Below are 17500 nucleotides of genomic sequence, written 5' to 3' on the forward strand. Positions count from 1 at the left end.
TGATCAATGACAGATCAATAATAACTGCAGCAGGGTTGTTGGTTCTCTCCATCAGATTCCTGTCAACTCACCGTCGACACAAACACAGTCAACAACAACATCACACTGTCTAACAACAACAGGAAGATGATGTTAGTGGAGGAGGATCAGTCATATCCTGATCATCCAGACAGGTTTGATGTCTGGTCTCAGCTGCTGTGTAGAGAAGTTCTGACGGATCGCTGTTACTGGGAGGTCCAGACGAGAGGAGAAGTTTCTGTATCAGTGAGTTACAGAAGCATCAGCAGGAAAGGAAACTCTTATGACTGTGTGTTTGGAGGGAATGATCATTCCTGGAGTCTGGACTGTTCTGGTGGTAGTCGGTACCGTGTCCGTCACAATAAGAAAATAACACCTCTCTCCTCCTCTTCCTCAGTCTTTGACAGAGCAGTAGTGTATGTGGATGTTCCTGCTGGAACTCTGTCCTTCTACAGCGTCTGCTCTGACAGACTGATCCACCTACACACCTTCAACACCACATTCACTGAACCTCTCTATCCTGGGTTTGGGTTCTGGTTCAGGTCAGGTTCTGGTTCTTCAGTGTCTCTGTGTTGAGTTCAGTCTCCAGAGTCTCCTCCTGTCAGAGAAACTGTCTCTGTTGGACAGATAGTTGAGTCTGTACATGTCTGTCTCTGTTTCCACCAGAACACCTGAATCACATGTTGGTCAAACTGTTCTGAATGATTCCTTGGAAACTTCTTCCTCTTCCAGTCCTTTAAGGGTGGAAGCTGCTCTTATTCCAGGATCCACATGTTGTTCTTCCGTCTGTTTCCAGTTAGAGCTTCACGGTGAACAGCAGCATGTTGTTTCTCTGCAGCTCAGTTCAGCTGAGATCATTCACTTCATGTTCAGCTGCAGGTAGTTTTCTGCACATGTGACCGACTGTGATGTCAGAGAGGAATCACTGAGCTGCAATCAGCCCAGATGAAGTTACAACCTGCTGTCAGATCTGAGCACAAGGTTGCTGTGCAGCCAGGGTTCATCCTGGTCTTTATTCACACCACTTCCTGTTCCAGCCATGACATCACTACTGGACTGTCAGGTGTCTGTCATGGTAAAGTGTTTGTTTGTATGTGAGTTTATTGTATGAATAAAATGATCCATCCATCATCTAGAACGGCTTCTTCATGTTCAGGGTCCCGGGGGTCGGCCTTGTTGATTTTACATTGTACTATAATTATTTGTATGTACATTTGTCAGTAGAAGAAGAAATAAACAACAATTAAAGCTGCAAGCAGCAATGAACGGGCCCTCGCACCCTTGTGCACGTTCAGGCTGCAGTGGAAGCTTGTATGACTTGCATGTACATGTATTCAGGTGTGCTGCGTGCCGCCGACCTCGGCGCAAAGCCCTGCGCCCTTGCGCGGCGGCAGCACATACACAATGAATGGGAAAGCCGGCGACAGCTGCCGTTGGTGCCGTTGGTGAGACAGTCAGCTGGAGCAGGGAAACATAAAAAACATGCAGGACAGTGGCTCTCGAGGACCAGGAATGAGGACCACTGTTGTAGAACAGCGACGATCAAGATGGAAGAAAGAATGATCTTGGTTATGAACTATAGAACTATAGCCTCCTTTTTCTCAGATGAACATCCAAATTTGTTTAGATATTGATTATTTCTGTGTGTGTGTGCGTGCGGCGTTCATGTCCGTTACCGCTGTTGAATCTACGTTGCTGAATTGCTGAATCTCGTGCGAAACGACACTACATGACATCCAGCACCCACTAGCAAAAACATAATTCGGCGCCTATGACACCACAGTCTTTATGTCATACAATTCAAAAGTTATAGCAGAAAATAGAATTTATCAAATATTGACCAATCAGAAAAAGGGGCTGGGCTAATTCGTGCCAATGAAGGTCAAGTACTCAAAATTGATTCAGATGACACCACCCACGAGTCTTTATGTCAAACCATTCAAAAGTTATGGCAAAAAGTAGGAACCAAATAAGGACCAATTGGATGAAGGGGGGGTGAGCTTTTTGGCGTTTATCCTCGCCATGGTAACGTTTTTGACTGAGAAAAGTAATGTGCATCGTTGCAGGATTGAGACGCACATTTTGATATATAACACCCCTTGGGTGCACGTTACGGTCGAAAGCGGCCGAAGAAATGGCATAAATTGCGCCAAAATGACAGGATTAATTCAAAATTGCCGACTTCCTGTTCGGTTTCGGCCATGGAGCCAAGACACATTTCTTTAAGTAGCGACATGATACAGGTGTATACCGATTTTCGTGCATGTACGTCAAACCGTATTGTGGGGCTTGAGGCATGAAGGTTTATCTGTATGGACCAATCAGATGAAGGGGGGCGCGCACTTTTTGGCGTCTATCGTCGCCACGGTAACACTTTTGACTGAGAAAAGTTATGCGGGTTGTCGCAGGATGGAGACGCACATTTAGATGTATAACACACCTGGGTGCACGTTACGGTTCGGGCGAAGAAGCAGCTGAAGGAATGGCATAAATTGCACCAAAATTACATAATTAATTCAAAATGGCCGACTTCCTGTTTGGTTTCGGCCATGGCGCCAAGAGACTTTTCTTTAAGTTGCGCCATGATACAGGTGTGTACCGATTTTCGTGCATGGATGTCAAATCGTTTTGTGGGGCTTGAGGCACAAAGTTTTCTAGGGGGCGCTGTTGAGCCGTTAGGCCACGCCCATTAATGTAAACCATTAAATATCGCATTTCTTGCCAGGCCTGGCTCAGTGCCTCGAGAGGATGTAGTAAAACGTTTTTACTTTTAAGGTTTAACAGCACACTGGTTGGATGAAAGCTTCGTGCCACACAGTACAATTTTAAACACAACCTTTATCTTATTTCTAAAGATAAAGGAAGCTCTGAAAACCTTAACAAACCATGGCTTACTATAGAACGTAGGAAACCCGCTTTAAAGAAAAACAAGCTTTATAAAAAGGCATTTACAAAGTCCTAGTCCTTTAAATTGTGCTACATAAAAAAATTATAGGAATAAATACAACCACCTTATTAGAAATAAATATGTAAATATAAATCTATGGATAATATTGAAAGAATCACTCAACAAGAAAGAAAATCATCCATTCCAGCCCAGTCTACATTTCAGGATGGCGCATAAGATAACAGAGCATACACAAATTGCTAATAAATTCAATGGTTTCTTTATAAATGTGGGTCCACGTCTTGCAAATCATATTGAAAATGTTCATGGGTCTCCTTCTAACTATAAATGAAGGTTATCCCTCTTTAAAGGGGACCTATTATGAAAAACATAGGAACATACAATTACATAGTTATGCTGATTCTTTAATATTTGTCTTTAAATTTGTCTCAAATCTTAACTGTCTGCTGTTTCTCATCATTTGGGGCGACCACCCGTCATGTGGGGTAACCAACGAATGGCAATTTTGTACCAAATTCAAAATTTAATGACTATCAGTTTTGGTTCAAATATAAATCATTGGTATAGTATGCATAAGTGGATACTACTTGTACACATTTTAAATCAGTTTTATGAATTTTAGAGTAAAAAAAATATATGTAATGGCCTCATGAGGGTGACACTTCCATTATAGATAAAATGTATTTAAAAATGGTTTTCACAAAATGAAAGGACACATGAGTCTATCTTTCTTGAACAGTTAATTTAATTACTGATACTTATTAAAATATAAATTTTGTTAAGGAAATCTATTAATTTTGAGATAAATAACGGTCGCCCCAAATTACTTTTTTAAGGTCTTTGCCCAGGGGTTAATTTGTGCCGAATCCTGCCGGAACAGGATCCGGCACCTCTCAATTTTGGCCTCCCTGTGTTCCGGGACTTTTTTGGGCAGATCCGGCACCTCTCGTATATATAAAACAATAATAATATAAAAAAGTGTAACTTTTTAAATAACTGCGTTATTTTGGGGTTGATGAAGCCGCGTCTCTCTGCCTGCAGTCACTGCACTGTGTCCAGCAATGTCCCGCCCACAGCACCATCTGATTGGTTACACACAGAGACAGGCACGGGAAACAGCCAATCAGCAGTGAAGGCTGTGCATGCTCTGTGCTCACACACAAACAGAGGAGCGGAGAATACGTTTAGCCGGGTAGAGAAGCTCCGCAGAGCGTATCTATGTTTCCAAGGTAATTTATGGCAGCAGACACTATATTATCGTTATTCTAGCTTTCCAAAGTGCACCAGATTGATGCATTTAAATGCATTATGCTCAAAAAATTTCCCGGGGGGGAACACAAATACAGTAAATTCCAATTGTCCCTGAACGCACCAGGAGGAATACTCTGCAATTTTAGAATTCCGATCGGTCCCTAAATGCATCTCCTCATCCTCCGCTGCGCTGCGCGCTCCCGACCAGATCTCGGATGAAAGCCAATAATAATATAATAAAATAATTGCAAAGCTGCTGTGAAATAAGGTGTAATATGTTTATGTTTATGTTTATGTTTATTGAAGGATCCCCATTAGAGACACATGACTGAGCCTCTAGTCTTCCTGGGGTCCTGAATAAAACAAATACAATACAAATGTACAGCTAAAAATACAATTTAAAATAAAAACAGAAAATAAAAATAAAAAATAAAATAAAATACAAAGAACACAGATACAAAGAACAAATTCACATTATAAATCAAAAGAACGGATTTACAAATCACAGTTATGTACTTGGCAAATTGGCTAGGTATATCTTGATATTCTTTTTGAAAGTAATTTTGCTATGTATTGTAGAAAATATATTTTTGGGCAGTGCATTCCAGAGGGTTATTGACCTATATATACCAGTATGTTTCAGACAGTTTGATTTAGGTGTTGTTTGTATTCTTATGTTACCAGAAGCTGCTCCCCTGGTGTTGTAACCATGTTCAGAAGTCATTTCTAACTGGTGAGCCAAGCTATACGGCTTGCCAGTGGAAATAATGTTCCGCAGTAGCATTATAAGACTCACTGCTAATTTCTTTTCAACCATTAGCCATGCCAGATGTTCATGCATATAACTAATACTTGTCATGTATGAACAGCCTAATGCCAGACGAGCCGCTTTATTCTGCGCAATCTGCAACTTTTTCAAATCAGATTGTGTAGCTGATGACCAGATAACAGGGCAGTATTCTAAATGAGACAAAACCAAAGAATGAATAACAGATTTCATTATCGAGGGAGTGATGAAAGCAGAACACTTCCTAGTCATACCAATTCCTCTTCCCATTTTGACGACAATATTATTTATATGTTTGGAGAGATAGAGAGCTATCTATAGTTACTCCCAGAAGTTTTATAGTGTTCACCTGTTCTATTTGTGTGGTGCCAATTGACAGTTTTAACTGAGGACTCTTACCTAACATGTGTCTAGATCCAAGCACAATGGCCTTTGTCTTAGAAATATTTAACACCAGCTTGTTGCACTCAATCCATTTGTAAATGTCTGCTAAAGCCATATTTAAGGTGTCAGTTACAGCTTGCAATACATGCACTGTAATTATTTTCTGTATAAAAATTGAATTTAAAAAGACGGGTTTGACTCAAAATCAGTGTGGTTTCATTTAACTGGCCTCTCTCTCGGTAGAGAGATGAAAAAAGCGAGCTGCATGTCGGCTTACAGACATGCGCCGCCGAAAAACATCAGTGACAACTATTCCACTTGAATATTCCACCATAGATGTCTTCAGACTACGTCTACAATTATGCACACAACAAAAAATACTTACATTAGGTAGGGCCTCGTGTGAAAACACGGAAGGTCTGTTTCTTGCACCGCGAGGGCATGTGTGAGTGACGTCACCACGCTGCACGCGCAACAACGTTCCCCCCGCTCCCCCTTTCCCCTCCCCCTCGGCCTTCGCTCCGCTGCAGGAGCTGGCACACAGAGCCAGCTGGCTTTAAATCCAATGGATTTAACATAAAAATTAATTAAAAATCACGCGTTGGACGCACATTTATGAAATCAAAAGGATATTTTCACATCACAGTAAACAATATTTTAAGAAGCTTGAAGTTAATTGGACATGGCATGACAAAGTTATGATTTATTTGAAGATGAATACATATTTTGGAAAAAGTGAGTGACAAACTTTTCAAAATATGATTCCAGTGTTCCAGTGTATGATTTTTAAGTCCTGTCGAAAGGTATATGAATCTGAAATGTAATTGTCCTAAGACCAAACCATTGATTTTTAATGATTATTTTACCAGAAATCCAGATTGATTTAGAATTGCAATTTCGTTCAAGTTATGACCATAATACGCGATGCAGTCAATAAGGACCCTTATGACAATAATATGTGTCGATTTCATTGTGATTGGATGAACGAAACAGTAATTACAGCACACAATTTGATGAAAAAAGTATACCTGACCAAAAGGTGGCACTATGGAGTTCATTCAAGATTGTCATATCCACTTGTTCAGAATAGAAGCCTGATTACATGTATTGATTTTGTGTCAAATTGGAAAAAGTATGAGCAAGTTAAAACAACTTTTATGTTCATGGCGAGACACCGAAATTTGACTACCTCTAAAGTCGACGCCCTTTGATAAAAAGTTACAGTTTTCTCTGTCAGTCATCGTCAATGTCTTACCTATTATGTGACCAGCTTTGAGATCAATACACTCATCTTGCTTGGAGCACAGATGCATACTAGAAGACATGACAATTCCTGGTGCCAACAGGTGGCGCTACAGCCGATCCTGAATATTCCACCACAGATGGGTTCAGGCTCAGCCTACAATCATGCACATACGTTTGTGACCACATCACATAATGTATTGCTGTGTTACAGCCAATTGGTGTTTCATGGCGAGCCTTAAAAAATGACCTCAAACTTCGCCGGATCACTACGGTCACGCCCCCGGTCACTACCCCCTGGTAAAAACTTAAAAGCTTCGTAATTTAGCGTCGGCCATGGGTCTAGATTGTACAAACCAAGTTATAAGTCAATCTGATAAAATCTCCAGGAGGAGTTGGTTAAAGTACGAGGCCTGGAAATGAACAGAATTCATGAAAAATAAAATTTTCTGTTCAAAATGCTGGACTTTTTGTGTAACTTAGAGAATGCTTCAAAGAGACTTTTTTGTACAGCTTTGTCTGATACAATAGAAACATAAAGGTCATTGCTGCAGGTCAAACCATATTATGGGGCTCGTCGAAAAACATAAAACAGGTGGCGCTATGGAGCCCATTCCTGTCGACCCATGCCTGTCGCTCATAAAATACATAATTTTTCACGACTTCTGAAGCGTGTGCAAAATTTGGTGAGTTTTCGAGCATTTTAAGGCCTCCAAAAAGGAAATTAATTTCTCAGAAGAATAATAATAATAAAAATTAAAGCTGCAAGCAGCGATGAACGGGTCTCGCACTCATGGCCACCGCCCCCCATAAGCATATCAGAAATAACACCAGCCACGACTTTCTATGTCAAACCATTCAAAAGTTATGGCAGAAAATAGGAACTATGAAATATCGACCAATCAGAAGAAGGGGCGGGCTAATTTGCACCACTTATGGTCAGTTTGGAACCCAGAATCAACCGGGATCCAAACAAATTTGTAGAAGCAGGAAGGATACAAACAAGTTTCATGGATCATCAAGTATCCAATCGAATTTCCAGAACCAGCAAGTATCCGATCAAATTTCTAGGACATCAATGATCCATCCAAATTTTTTGGGCTCTAGTGGCCCTTTATTGAAGATGCAGACTGGAAAGGGGTAGAGAGAGAGAACGGGGACGACACGCAGCAAAGGTGCGCAAGCCGGGATTCGAACCTGCGACCGCTGCAGGAGGAGGACTGTACAACTGCAGAACCAGCAAGTATCCAAGTATCGAATTTCCAGGACCAGCAAGGATCTAAAAAAATTACTAGGACCAGCAAGGATACAAACAAATTTCCTGGATCTGCAAGTATCAAATTTCCAGAACGAGCGAGTATCCAATCGAATTTCCAGAACCAGCGAGTATCCAAACAAATTTGAACAATCAGCAAGGATCTAAACAAAGTTACAGGAGGATCCATGGAAAGATACTTTACTGACCCAGAAATTCAGGAAACGTCAAGGTCTCACCGAGATTTCAACTTGGATCGCTGGATTCAGAGTCCAGAGTGCTAACCATTACACCATGAGACCACAAAATCCAGAACCAACCGGGATCCAAACAAATTTCTAGAAGCAGGAAGGATACAAACAAATTTCATGGATCATCAAGTATCCAATCGAATTTCCAGGACCATCAACGATCCAAACAAATTTGAAGAATCAGCAAGGAGCTAAACAAATTTGCAGGACCGGCAAGGATCCAAAAAAGTTTCAGGTGAATCCATGTAAAAATACTTTACTAAACCAGATTGAAACTCAGGAAATGTTGAGGTCTGACTGAGATTTGAACTTGGATTGCTGGATTCAGAGTCCAGAGTGCTAACCATTACACCATGATATCATAAAACCCAGAAACAACCGGGATCCAAACAAATTTCTAGAAGCAGTAAGGATACAAACAAATTTCATGGATCATCAAGTATCCAATCGAATTTCCAGGACCATCAACGATCCAAACTAATTTGAAGAACCAGCAAGGAGCTAAACAAATTTCTAGAAGCAGTAAGGATACAAACAAATTTCCTGGATCTGCAAGAATCCAATCGAATTTCCAGAACGAGCGAGTATCCAATCAAATTTCCATAACCAGCAAGGCTCCAAACAAATTTGAACAATCAGCAAGGATCTAAACAAAATTCTAGGAGGATCCATGGAAAGATACTTTACTAACCTAGATTGATATTCAGGAAACGTTGAGGTCTCACTGAGATTTGAACTCGGATCGCTGGATTCAGAGTCCAGAGTGCTAACCATTACACCATGAGACCACAAAATCCAGAGCCAACCGGGATCCAAACAAATTTCTAAAAGCAGTAAGGATCCAAACAAATTTCTAAAAGCAGTAAGGATCCAAACAAATTTCTAAAAGCAGTAAGGATACAAACAAATTTCCTGGATCAGCAAGTATCCAATCGAATTTCCAGAAACAGCAAATATCCAATCGAATTTCCAGGACCAGCAAGGATCCAAACACATTTGAACAACCAGCTAAACACATTTCCAGGGCCAGCAAGGATCCAAACAAACTTTCAGGAGGATCCATGGAAAGATACTTTACTAACCCAGATTGATATTCAGGAAACGTCAAGGTCTCACCGAGATTTGAACCCGGATCGCTGGATTCAGAGTCCAGAGTGCTAACCATTACACCATGGGACCATAAAACCCAGAACCAACCGGGATCCAAACAAATTTCTAAAAGCAGTAAGGATCCAAACAAATTTCTAAAAGCAGTAAGGATCCAAACAAATTTCTAAAAGCAGTAAGGATACAAACAAATTTCCTGGATCAGCAAGAATCCAATCGAATTTCCAGAACGAGCGAGTATCCAATCAAATTTCCATAACCAGCAAGGCTCCAAACAAATTTGAACAATCAGCAAGGATCTAAACAAAATTCTAGGAGGATCCATGGAAAGATACTTTACTAACCCAGATTGATATTCAGGAAACGTTGAGGTCTCACCGAGATTTGAACTCGGATCGCTGGATTCAGAGTCCAGAGTGCTAACCATTACACCATGGGACCATAAAACCCAGAAACAACCGGGATCCAAACAAATTTTCCAAAAACAGTAAGGATACAAACGAATTTCATGGATCATCAAGTATCCAAACAAATTTGAACAATCAGCAAGGATCTAAACAAATTTCCAGGACCAGCAAGGATACAAACAAATTTCCTGGATCAGCAAATATCCAATCGAATTTCCAGGACCAGCAAGGATCCAAACACATTTGAACAACCAGCTAAACACATTTCCAGGACCAGCAAGGATCCAAACAAACTTTCAGGAGGATCCATGGAAAGATACTTTACTAACCCAGATTGATATTCAGGAAACGTTGAGGTCTCATCGAGATTTGAACTCGGATCGCTGGATTCAGAGTCCAGAGTGCTAACCATTACACCATGGGACCATAACACCCAGAACCAAACGGGATCCAAACAAATTTCCAGAAGCAGTAAGGATACAAACAAATTTCCTGGATCAGCAAATATCCAATCGAATTTCCAGAAACAGCAAATATCCAATCAAATTTCCAGGACCAAGAGGGATCAAAACAAATTTCCTGGATCAGCAAATATCCAATCGAATTTCCAGGACAAGCAAGGATCCAAACTAATTTGAACAATCAGCAAGGATCTAAACAAAATTCTAGGAGGATCCATGGAAAGATACTTTACTGACCCAGATTGAAATTCAGGAAACATCGAGGTCTCACTGAGATTTGAACTCGGATCGCTGGATTCAGAGTCCAGAGTGCTAACCATTACACCATGAGACCATAAAAACCAGAACCAACCGGGATCCAAACAAATTTCTAAAAGCGGTAAGGATCCAAACAAATTTCCAGGACGAGCAAGGATCCAATCGAATTTCCAGGACCATCAACGATCCAAACTAATTTGAAGAACCAGCAAGGATACAAACAAATTTCCTGGATCTGCAAGTATCCAATCGAATTTCCATAACGAGCGAGTATCCAATCGAATTTCCATAACGAGCGAGTATCCAATTGGATTTCCAGGGCCAGCAAGGATCCAAACAAACTTTCAGGAGGATCCATGGAAAGATACTTTACTGACCCAGATTGATATTCAGGAAACGTTGAGGTCTCACCGAGATTTGAACTCAGATCACTGGATTCAGAGTCCAGAGTGCTAACCATTACACCATGGGACCATAACACCCAGAACCAAACGGGATCCAAAAAAAATTCTAGAAGCAGTAAGGATACAAACAACTTTCATGGATCAGCAAATATCCAATCGAATTTCCAGAACCAGCAAGTATCCAATCGAATTTCCACGACCATCAACGATCCAAACTAATTTGAAGAACCAGCAAGGAGCTAAACAAATTTCCAGGACAAGCAAGGATCCAAAAGATTTTCAGGCAAATCCTTGGAAAGATACTTTACTAAACCAGATTAAAACTCAGGAAATGTTGAGGTCTCACTGAGATTTGAAGTTGGATTGCTGGATTCAGAGTCCAGAGTGCTAACCATTACACCATGAGACCATAAAACCCAGAAACAAACAGGATCCAAAAAAAATTCTAAGTAAGGATATAAACAAATTTCATGGATCTGCAAGTATCCAATCAAATTTCCAGAACGAGCGAGTATCCAATCAAATTTCCAGGACCAGCAAGGATCCAAACAAGCTTTCAGGAAGATCCATGGAAAGATACTTTACTGACCCAGAAATTCAGGAAACGTCGAGGTCTCACCGAGATTTGAACTCAGATCGCTGGATTCAGAGTCCAGAGTGCTAACCATTACACCATGAGACCACAAAATCCAGAAACAAATGGGATCAAAAAAAAATTCTAAAAAGCAGTAAGAGTACAAACAAATGTCATGGATCAGCAAATATCCAATCGAATTTCCAGAAACAGCAAATATCCAATCGAAATTCCAGAAACAGCAAATATCCAATCGAATTTCCAAAACCAGCAAGTATCCAATCGAATTTCCAGGACCATCAACGACCCAAACTAATTTGAAGAACCAGCAAGGAGCTAAACAAATTTCCAGGACCAGCAAGGATCCAAAAAATGTTCAGGCAAATCCTTGGAAAGATACTTTACTAAACCAGATTAAAACTCAGGAAACGTCGAGGTCTCACTGAGATTTGAACTCGGATCGCTGGATTCAGAGTCCAGAGTGCTAACCATTTCACCATGAGACCATGAAACCCAGAAACACCCGGGATCCAAACAAATTTCTAGAAGCAGTAAGGATACAAACAAATTTCATGGATCAGCAGATATCCAATCGAATTTCCAGAACCAGCAAGTATCCTAACAAATTTGAACAATCAGCAAGGATCTAAACAAATTACCAGGACCAGCGAGTATCCAATCAAATTTCCAGAACAAGCGAGTATCCAATCGAATTTCCTGGATCTGCAAGTATCCAATCGAATTTCCATAACCAGCAAGTATCCAATCGAATTTCCAGGGCCAGCAAGGTTCCAAACAAATTTGAACAACCAGCTAAACACATTTCCAGGACCAGCAATGATCCAAACAAACTTTCAGGAGGATCCATGGAAAGATACTTTACTAACCCAGATTGATATTCAGGAAACGTTGAGGTCTCACCGAGATTTGAACTCGGATCGCTGGATTCAGAGTCCAGAGTGCTAACCATTACACCATGGGACCATAAAACCCAGAACCAAACGGGATCCAAAAAAAATTCTAGAAGCAGTAAGGATACAAACAAATTTCATGGATCAGCAAATATCCAATCGAATTTCCAAATATCCAATCGAATTTCCAGAAAGAGCAAATATCCAATCGAATTTCCAGGACCATCAACGATCCAAACTAATTTGAAGAACCAGCAAGGAGCTAAACACATTTCCAGGACTGGCAAGGATCCAAAACATTTTCTGGTAAATCCTTGGAAAGATACTTTACTAAACCAGATTGAAACTCAGGGAAATGTTGAGGTTAGGGGTGGGACGATACGGGTAACTCACGATTCAATACTGTGGTGATATGTGGCCCACAATAATGATAATATCACGATACACGATATCTACGATATTCGATATATTGTAAGAAATTTCATCCAACGATATATGTGACTGAAAAAGAAAAAATACCCATAAAAAGGAAAACGTATGTAGTTATGCATTTATTCAATGCCAAAACGTCCTACAATGTACAAAGAAAGTGCATTTGTATATTTGCCTCACTGCCTCCTAGTCTTGTAAATGTAAACACTGTACAGCTGGACAAATTAAAGTGCATGAACATTAATAACATGTTTTATATAAACCAGGACAGTGCACTGCTTTGTTTCTAATACTGAAAAGTCAGTAAGCAACTTAATTTTGCATAGTACCTCACTGCCTCCTAGGCTTGTAAATGTAAACACTGTACAGCTGGACAAATTGAAGTGCATGAACAATAGTGCGGTGACAACCGTCTAAATCCATTATGTGTGTTGTAATAAAATATCCATATTTGCCATCAGTTTATCGATTATTTATTGCGACAGAGAGCGCAACAATATATTGCAATATCAATTTCTTTCCCCAGCACTAGTTGAGGTCTCACCGAGATTTGAACTCGGATCGCTGGATTCAGAGTCCAGAGTGCTAACCATTACACCATGAGACCATAAAACCCAGAAACAACCGGGATCCAAACAAATTTCCAGAAGCAGTAAGGATACAAACAAATTTCCTGGATCAGCAAATATCCAATCGAATTTCCAGAAACAGCAAATATCCAATCAAATTTCCATAACCAGCAAGTATCCAATCGAATTTCCAGGACCAGCAAGGATCCAAACAAATTTGAACAATCAGCAAGGATCTAAACAAAATTCTAGGAGGATCCATGGAAAGATACTTTACTGACCCAGATTGAAATTCAGGAAACGTCGAGGTCTCACTTAGATTTGAACTCCGATCGCTGGATTCAGAGTCCAGAGTGCTAACCATTACACCATAAAAACCAGAACCAACCGGGATCCAAACAAATTTCTAAAAGCAGTAAGGATACAAACAAATTTCATGGATCATCAAGTATCCAAACAAATTTCCAGGACCAGCAAGGATCCAATCGAATTTCCAGGACCAGCAAGGATCCAAACTAATTTGAAGAACCAGCAAGGAGCTAAACACATTTCCAGGACCAGCAAGGATCCAAACAAATTTCCTGGATCTGCAAGTATCCAATCGAATTTCCATAACGAGCGAGTATCCAATCGAATTTCCAGGACCAGCAAGGATCCAAACAAACTTTCAGGAGGATCCATGGAAAGATACTTTACTAACCCAGATTGATATTCAGGAAACGTCAAGGTCTCACCGAGATTTGAACTCGGATCGCTGGATTCAGAGTCCAGAGTGCTAACCATTACACCATGGGACCATAGAACCCAGAAAAAAACGGGATCCAAAAAAATTTCTAGAAGCAGTAAGAATACAAAAAACTTTCATGGATCAGCAAATATCCAATCGAATTTCCAGAAACAGCAAATATCCAATCGAATTTCCAGAACCAGCAAGTATCCAATCGAATTTCCAGGACCATCAACGATCCAAACTAATTTCAAGAACCAGCAAGGAGCTAAACAAATTTCCAGGACCAGCAAGGATCCAAAAAAAATCCAGGCAAATCCTTGGAAAGATACTTTACTAAACCAGATTGAAACTCAGGAAACTTTGAGGTCTCACTGAGATTTGAACTCGGATCGCTGGATTCAGAGTCCAGAGTGCCAACCATTACAACATGAGACCATAAAATCCAGAACCAACCGGGATCCAAACAAATTTCTAGAAGCAGTAAGGATACAAACAAATTTCATGGATCATCAAGTATCCAAACAAATTTCCAGAAACAGCAAATATCCAATCGAATTTGAAGAACCAGCAAGGAGCTAAACACATTTCCAGGACCAGCAAGGATCCAAACTAATTTGAAGAACCAGCAAGGAGCTAAACAAATTTCTAGAAGCAGTAAGGATACAAACAAATTTCCTGGATCAGCAAATATCCAATCGAATTTCCAGAAACAGCAAATATCCAATCAAATTTCCAGGACCAAGAGGGATCAAAACAAATTTCCTGGATCAGCAAATATCCAATCAAATTTCCATAACCAGCAAGTATCCAATCGAATTTCCAGGACCAGCAAGGATCCAAACAAATTTGAACAATCAGCAAGGGTCTAAACAAAATTACAGGAGGATCCATGGAAAGATACTTTACTGACCCAGATTGAAATTCAGGAAACGTCGAGGTCTCACCGAGATTTGAACTCGGATCGCTGGATTCAGAGTCCAGAGTGCTAACCATTACACCATGAGACCACAAAATCCAGAACCAACCGGGATCCAAACAAATTTCTAAAAGCAGTAAGGATACAAACAAATTTCATGGATCATCAAGTATCCAAACAAATTTCCAGGACCAGCAAGTATCCAAACAAATTTGAACAATCAGCAGGGATACAAACAAATTTCCTGGATCAGCAAGTATCCAATCGAATTTCCAGAAACAGCAAATATCCAAGGGAATTTCCAGGACCATCAACGATCCAAACTAATTTCAGGCAAATCCTTGGAAAGATACTTTACTAAACCAGATTGAAACTCAGGAAATGTTGAGGTCTCACCGAGATTTGAACTCAGGTTGCTGGATTCAGAGTCCAGAGTGCTAACCATTACACCATGAGACCATAAAACCCAGAAACAACCGGGATCCAAACAAATTTCCAGAAGCAGTAAGGATACAAACAAATTTCCTGGATCAGCAAATATCCAATCAAATTTCCATAACCAGCAAGTATCCAATCGAATTTCCAGGACCAGCAAGGATCCAAACAAATTTAAACAATCAGCAAGGATCTAAACAAAATTCTAGGAGGATCCATGGAAAGATACTTTACTGACCGAGATTGAAATTCAGGAAACGTCGAGGTCTCACTGAGATTTGAACTCCGATCGCTGGACTCAGAGTCCAGAGTGCTAACCATTACACCATGGGACCATAAAACCCAGAAACAAACGGGATCCAAAAAAATTTCTAGAAGCAGTAAGGATACAAACAACTTTCATGGATCAGCAAATATACAATCGAATTTCCAGAAACAGCAAATATCCAATCGAATTTCCAGAAACAGCAAGTATCCAATCGAATTTCCATAACGAGCGAGTATCCAATCCAATTTCCAGGGCCAGCAAGGATCCAAACAAACTTTCAGGAGTATCCATGGAAAGACACTTTACTAACCCAGATTGATATTCAGGAAACATTGAGGTCTCACCGAGATTTGAACTCAGATCACTGGATTCAGAGTCCAGAGTGCTAACCATTACACCATGGGACCATAAAACCCAGAAACAAACAGGATCCAAAAAAATTTCTAGAATCAGTAAGGATACAAACAACTTTCATGGATCAGCAAATATCCAATCGAATTTCCAGAAACAGCAAATATCCAATCGAATTTCCAGGACCATCAACGATCCAAACTAATTTGAAGAACCAGCAAGGAGCTAAACAAATTTCCAGGCCCAGCAAGGATACAAACAAATTTCCTGGATCAGCAAGTATCCAATCAAATTTCCAGAACAAGCGAGTATCCAATCGAATTTCCAGAACCAGCAAGTATCCAATCGAATTTCCAGAACCAGCAAGTATCCAATCGAATTTCCAGGGCCAGCAAGGTTCCAAACACATTTGAACAACCAGCTAAACACATTTCCAGGACCAGCAAGGATCCAAACAAACTTTCAGGAGGATCCATGGAAAGATACTTTACTAACCCAGATTGATATTCAGGAAACGTTGAGGTCTCACCGAGATTTGAACTCGGATCGCTGGATTCAGAGTCCAGAGTGCTAACCATTACACCATGGGACCATAAAACCCAGAACCAAACTGGATCCAAAAAAAATTCTAGAAGCAGTAAGGATACAAACAAATGTCATGTATCAGCAAATATCCAATCGAATTTCCAAATATCCAATCGAATTTCCAGAAAGAGCAAATATCCAATCGAATTTCCATAAACAGCAAATATCCAATCGAATTTCCAGGACCATTAACGATCCAAACTAATTTGAAGAACCAGCAAGGAGCTAAACACATTTCCAGGACCGGCAAGGATCCAAAACATTTTCTGGTAAATCCTTGGAAAGATACTTTACTAAACCAGATTGAAACTCAGGGAAATGTTGAGGTTAGGGGTGGGACGATACGGGTAACTCAAGATTCAATACTATGGTGATATGTGGCCCACAATAATGATAATATCACGATACACGATATCTACGATATTCGATATATTGTAAGAAATTTCATCCAACGATATATGTGACTGGAAAAGAAAAAATACCCATAAAAAGGAAAACATCTGTAGTTATGCATTTATTCAATGCCAAAACTTCCTACAATGTACAAAGAAAGTGCATTTGTATATTAGTACCTCACTGCCTGCTAGTCTTGTAAATGTAAACACTGTACAGCTGGACAAATTAAAGTGCATGAACATTAATAACATGTTTTATATAAACCAGGACAGTGCACTGCTTTGTTTCTAATACTGAAAAGTCAGTAAGCAACTTAATTTTGCATAGTACCTCACTGCCTCCTAGGCTTGTAAATGTAAACACTGTACAGCTGGACAAATTGAAGTGCATGAACAATAGTGCGGTGACAACCGTCTAAATCCATTATGTGTGTTGTAATAAAATATCCATATTTGCCATCAGTTTATCGATTATTTATTGCGACAGAGAGCGCAACAATATATTGCAATATCAATTTCTTTCCCCAGCACTAGTTGAGGTCTCACCGAGATTTGAACTCAGATCGCTGGATTCAGAGTCCAGAGTGCTAACCATTACACC

General features: G+C 40.1%; 17 non-coding genes across 17 annotated transcripts in view; all 17 read right to left on the reverse strand.

Moving 5' to 3' along the window:
- Positions 1–8075: 8075 nt before the first annotated feature.
- trnaq-cug (transfer RNA glutamine (anticodon CUG)) lies at positions 8076–8147 on the reverse strand. Its single transcript has one exon. It is a non-coding gene; the product is annotated as a tRNA-Gln (tRNA).
- Positions 8148–8812: 665 nt separating this feature from the next.
- trnaq-cug (transfer RNA glutamine (anticodon CUG)) lies at positions 8813–8884 on the reverse strand. The gene has a single exon. It is a non-coding gene; the product is annotated as a tRNA-Gln (tRNA).
- Positions 8885–9203: 319 nt separating this feature from the next.
- On the reverse strand, positions 9204–9275 carry trnaq-cug (transfer RNA glutamine (anticodon CUG)). Its single transcript has one exon. It is a non-coding gene; the product is annotated as a tRNA-Gln (tRNA).
- Positions 9276–9572: 297 nt separating this feature from the next.
- trnaq-cug (transfer RNA glutamine (anticodon CUG)) lies at positions 9573–9644 on the reverse strand. Its single transcript has one exon. It is a non-coding gene; the product is annotated as a tRNA-Gln (tRNA).
- Positions 9645–9964: 320 nt separating this feature from the next.
- On the reverse strand, positions 9965–10036 carry trnaq-cug (transfer RNA glutamine (anticodon CUG)). The gene has a single exon. It is a non-coding gene; the product is annotated as a tRNA-Gln (tRNA).
- Positions 10037–10333: 297 nt separating this feature from the next.
- Positions 10334–10405, reverse strand: trnaq-cug (transfer RNA glutamine (anticodon CUG)). Its single transcript has one exon. It is a non-coding gene; the product is annotated as a tRNA-Gln (tRNA).
- A 326-nt stretch (positions 10406–10731) lies between these two features.
- Positions 10732–10803, reverse strand: trnaq-cug (transfer RNA glutamine (anticodon CUG)). Its single transcript has one exon. It is a non-coding gene; the product is annotated as a tRNA-Gln (tRNA).
- Positions 10804–11343: 540 nt separating this feature from the next.
- trnaq-cug (transfer RNA glutamine (anticodon CUG)) lies at positions 11344–11415 on the reverse strand. The gene has a single exon. It is a non-coding gene; the product is annotated as a tRNA-Gln (tRNA).
- A 326-nt stretch (positions 11416–11741) lies between these two features.
- trnaq-cug (transfer RNA glutamine (anticodon CUG)) lies at positions 11742–11813 on the reverse strand. Its single transcript has one exon. It is a non-coding gene; the product is annotated as a tRNA-Gln (tRNA).
- Positions 11814–12219: 406 nt separating this feature from the next.
- Positions 12220–12291, reverse strand: trnaq-cug (transfer RNA glutamine (anticodon CUG)). Its single transcript has one exon. It is a non-coding gene; the product is annotated as a tRNA-Gln (tRNA).
- An 894-nt stretch (positions 12292–13185) lies between these two features.
- Positions 13186–13257, reverse strand: trnaq-cug (transfer RNA glutamine (anticodon CUG)). The gene has a single exon. It is a non-coding gene; the product is annotated as a tRNA-Gln (tRNA).
- A 687-nt stretch (positions 13258–13944) lies between these two features.
- On the reverse strand, positions 13945–14016 carry trnaq-cug (transfer RNA glutamine (anticodon CUG)). Its single transcript has one exon. It is a non-coding gene; the product is annotated as a tRNA-Gln (tRNA).
- Positions 14017–14884: 868 nt separating this feature from the next.
- trnaq-cug (transfer RNA glutamine (anticodon CUG)) lies at positions 14885–14956 on the reverse strand. Its single transcript has one exon. It is a non-coding gene; the product is annotated as a tRNA-Gln (tRNA).
- Positions 14957–15252: 296 nt separating this feature from the next.
- Positions 15253–15324, reverse strand: trnaq-cug (transfer RNA glutamine (anticodon CUG)). The gene has a single exon. It is a non-coding gene; the product is annotated as a tRNA-Gln (tRNA).
- Positions 15325–15903: 579 nt separating this feature from the next.
- trnaq-cug (transfer RNA glutamine (anticodon CUG)) lies at positions 15904–15975 on the reverse strand. The gene has a single exon. It is a non-coding gene; the product is annotated as a tRNA-Gln (tRNA).
- Positions 15976–16439: 464 nt separating this feature from the next.
- trnaq-cug (transfer RNA glutamine (anticodon CUG)) lies at positions 16440–16511 on the reverse strand. Its single transcript has one exon. It is a non-coding gene; the product is annotated as a tRNA-Gln (tRNA).
- A 925-nt stretch (positions 16512–17436) lies between these two features.
- trnaq-cug (transfer RNA glutamine (anticodon CUG)) overlaps positions 17437–17500 on the reverse strand; it is a 72-nt gene continuing 8 nt past the window's right edge. Inside the window, exon 1 of the tRNA in view lies at positions 17437–17500. This exon is cut by the window's right edge and continues 8 nt beyond it. This is a non-coding gene — a tRNA (tRNA-Gln).

The sequence above is a fragment of the Cololabis saira genome, chromosome 4 (assembly GCF_033807715.1).
Source record: "Cololabis saira isolate AMF1-May2022 chromosome 4, fColSai1.1, whole genome shotgun sequence".
NCBI classification, from domain to species: domain Eukaryota; kingdom Metazoa; phylum Chordata; class Actinopteri; order Beloniformes; family Belonidae; genus Cololabis; species Cololabis saira.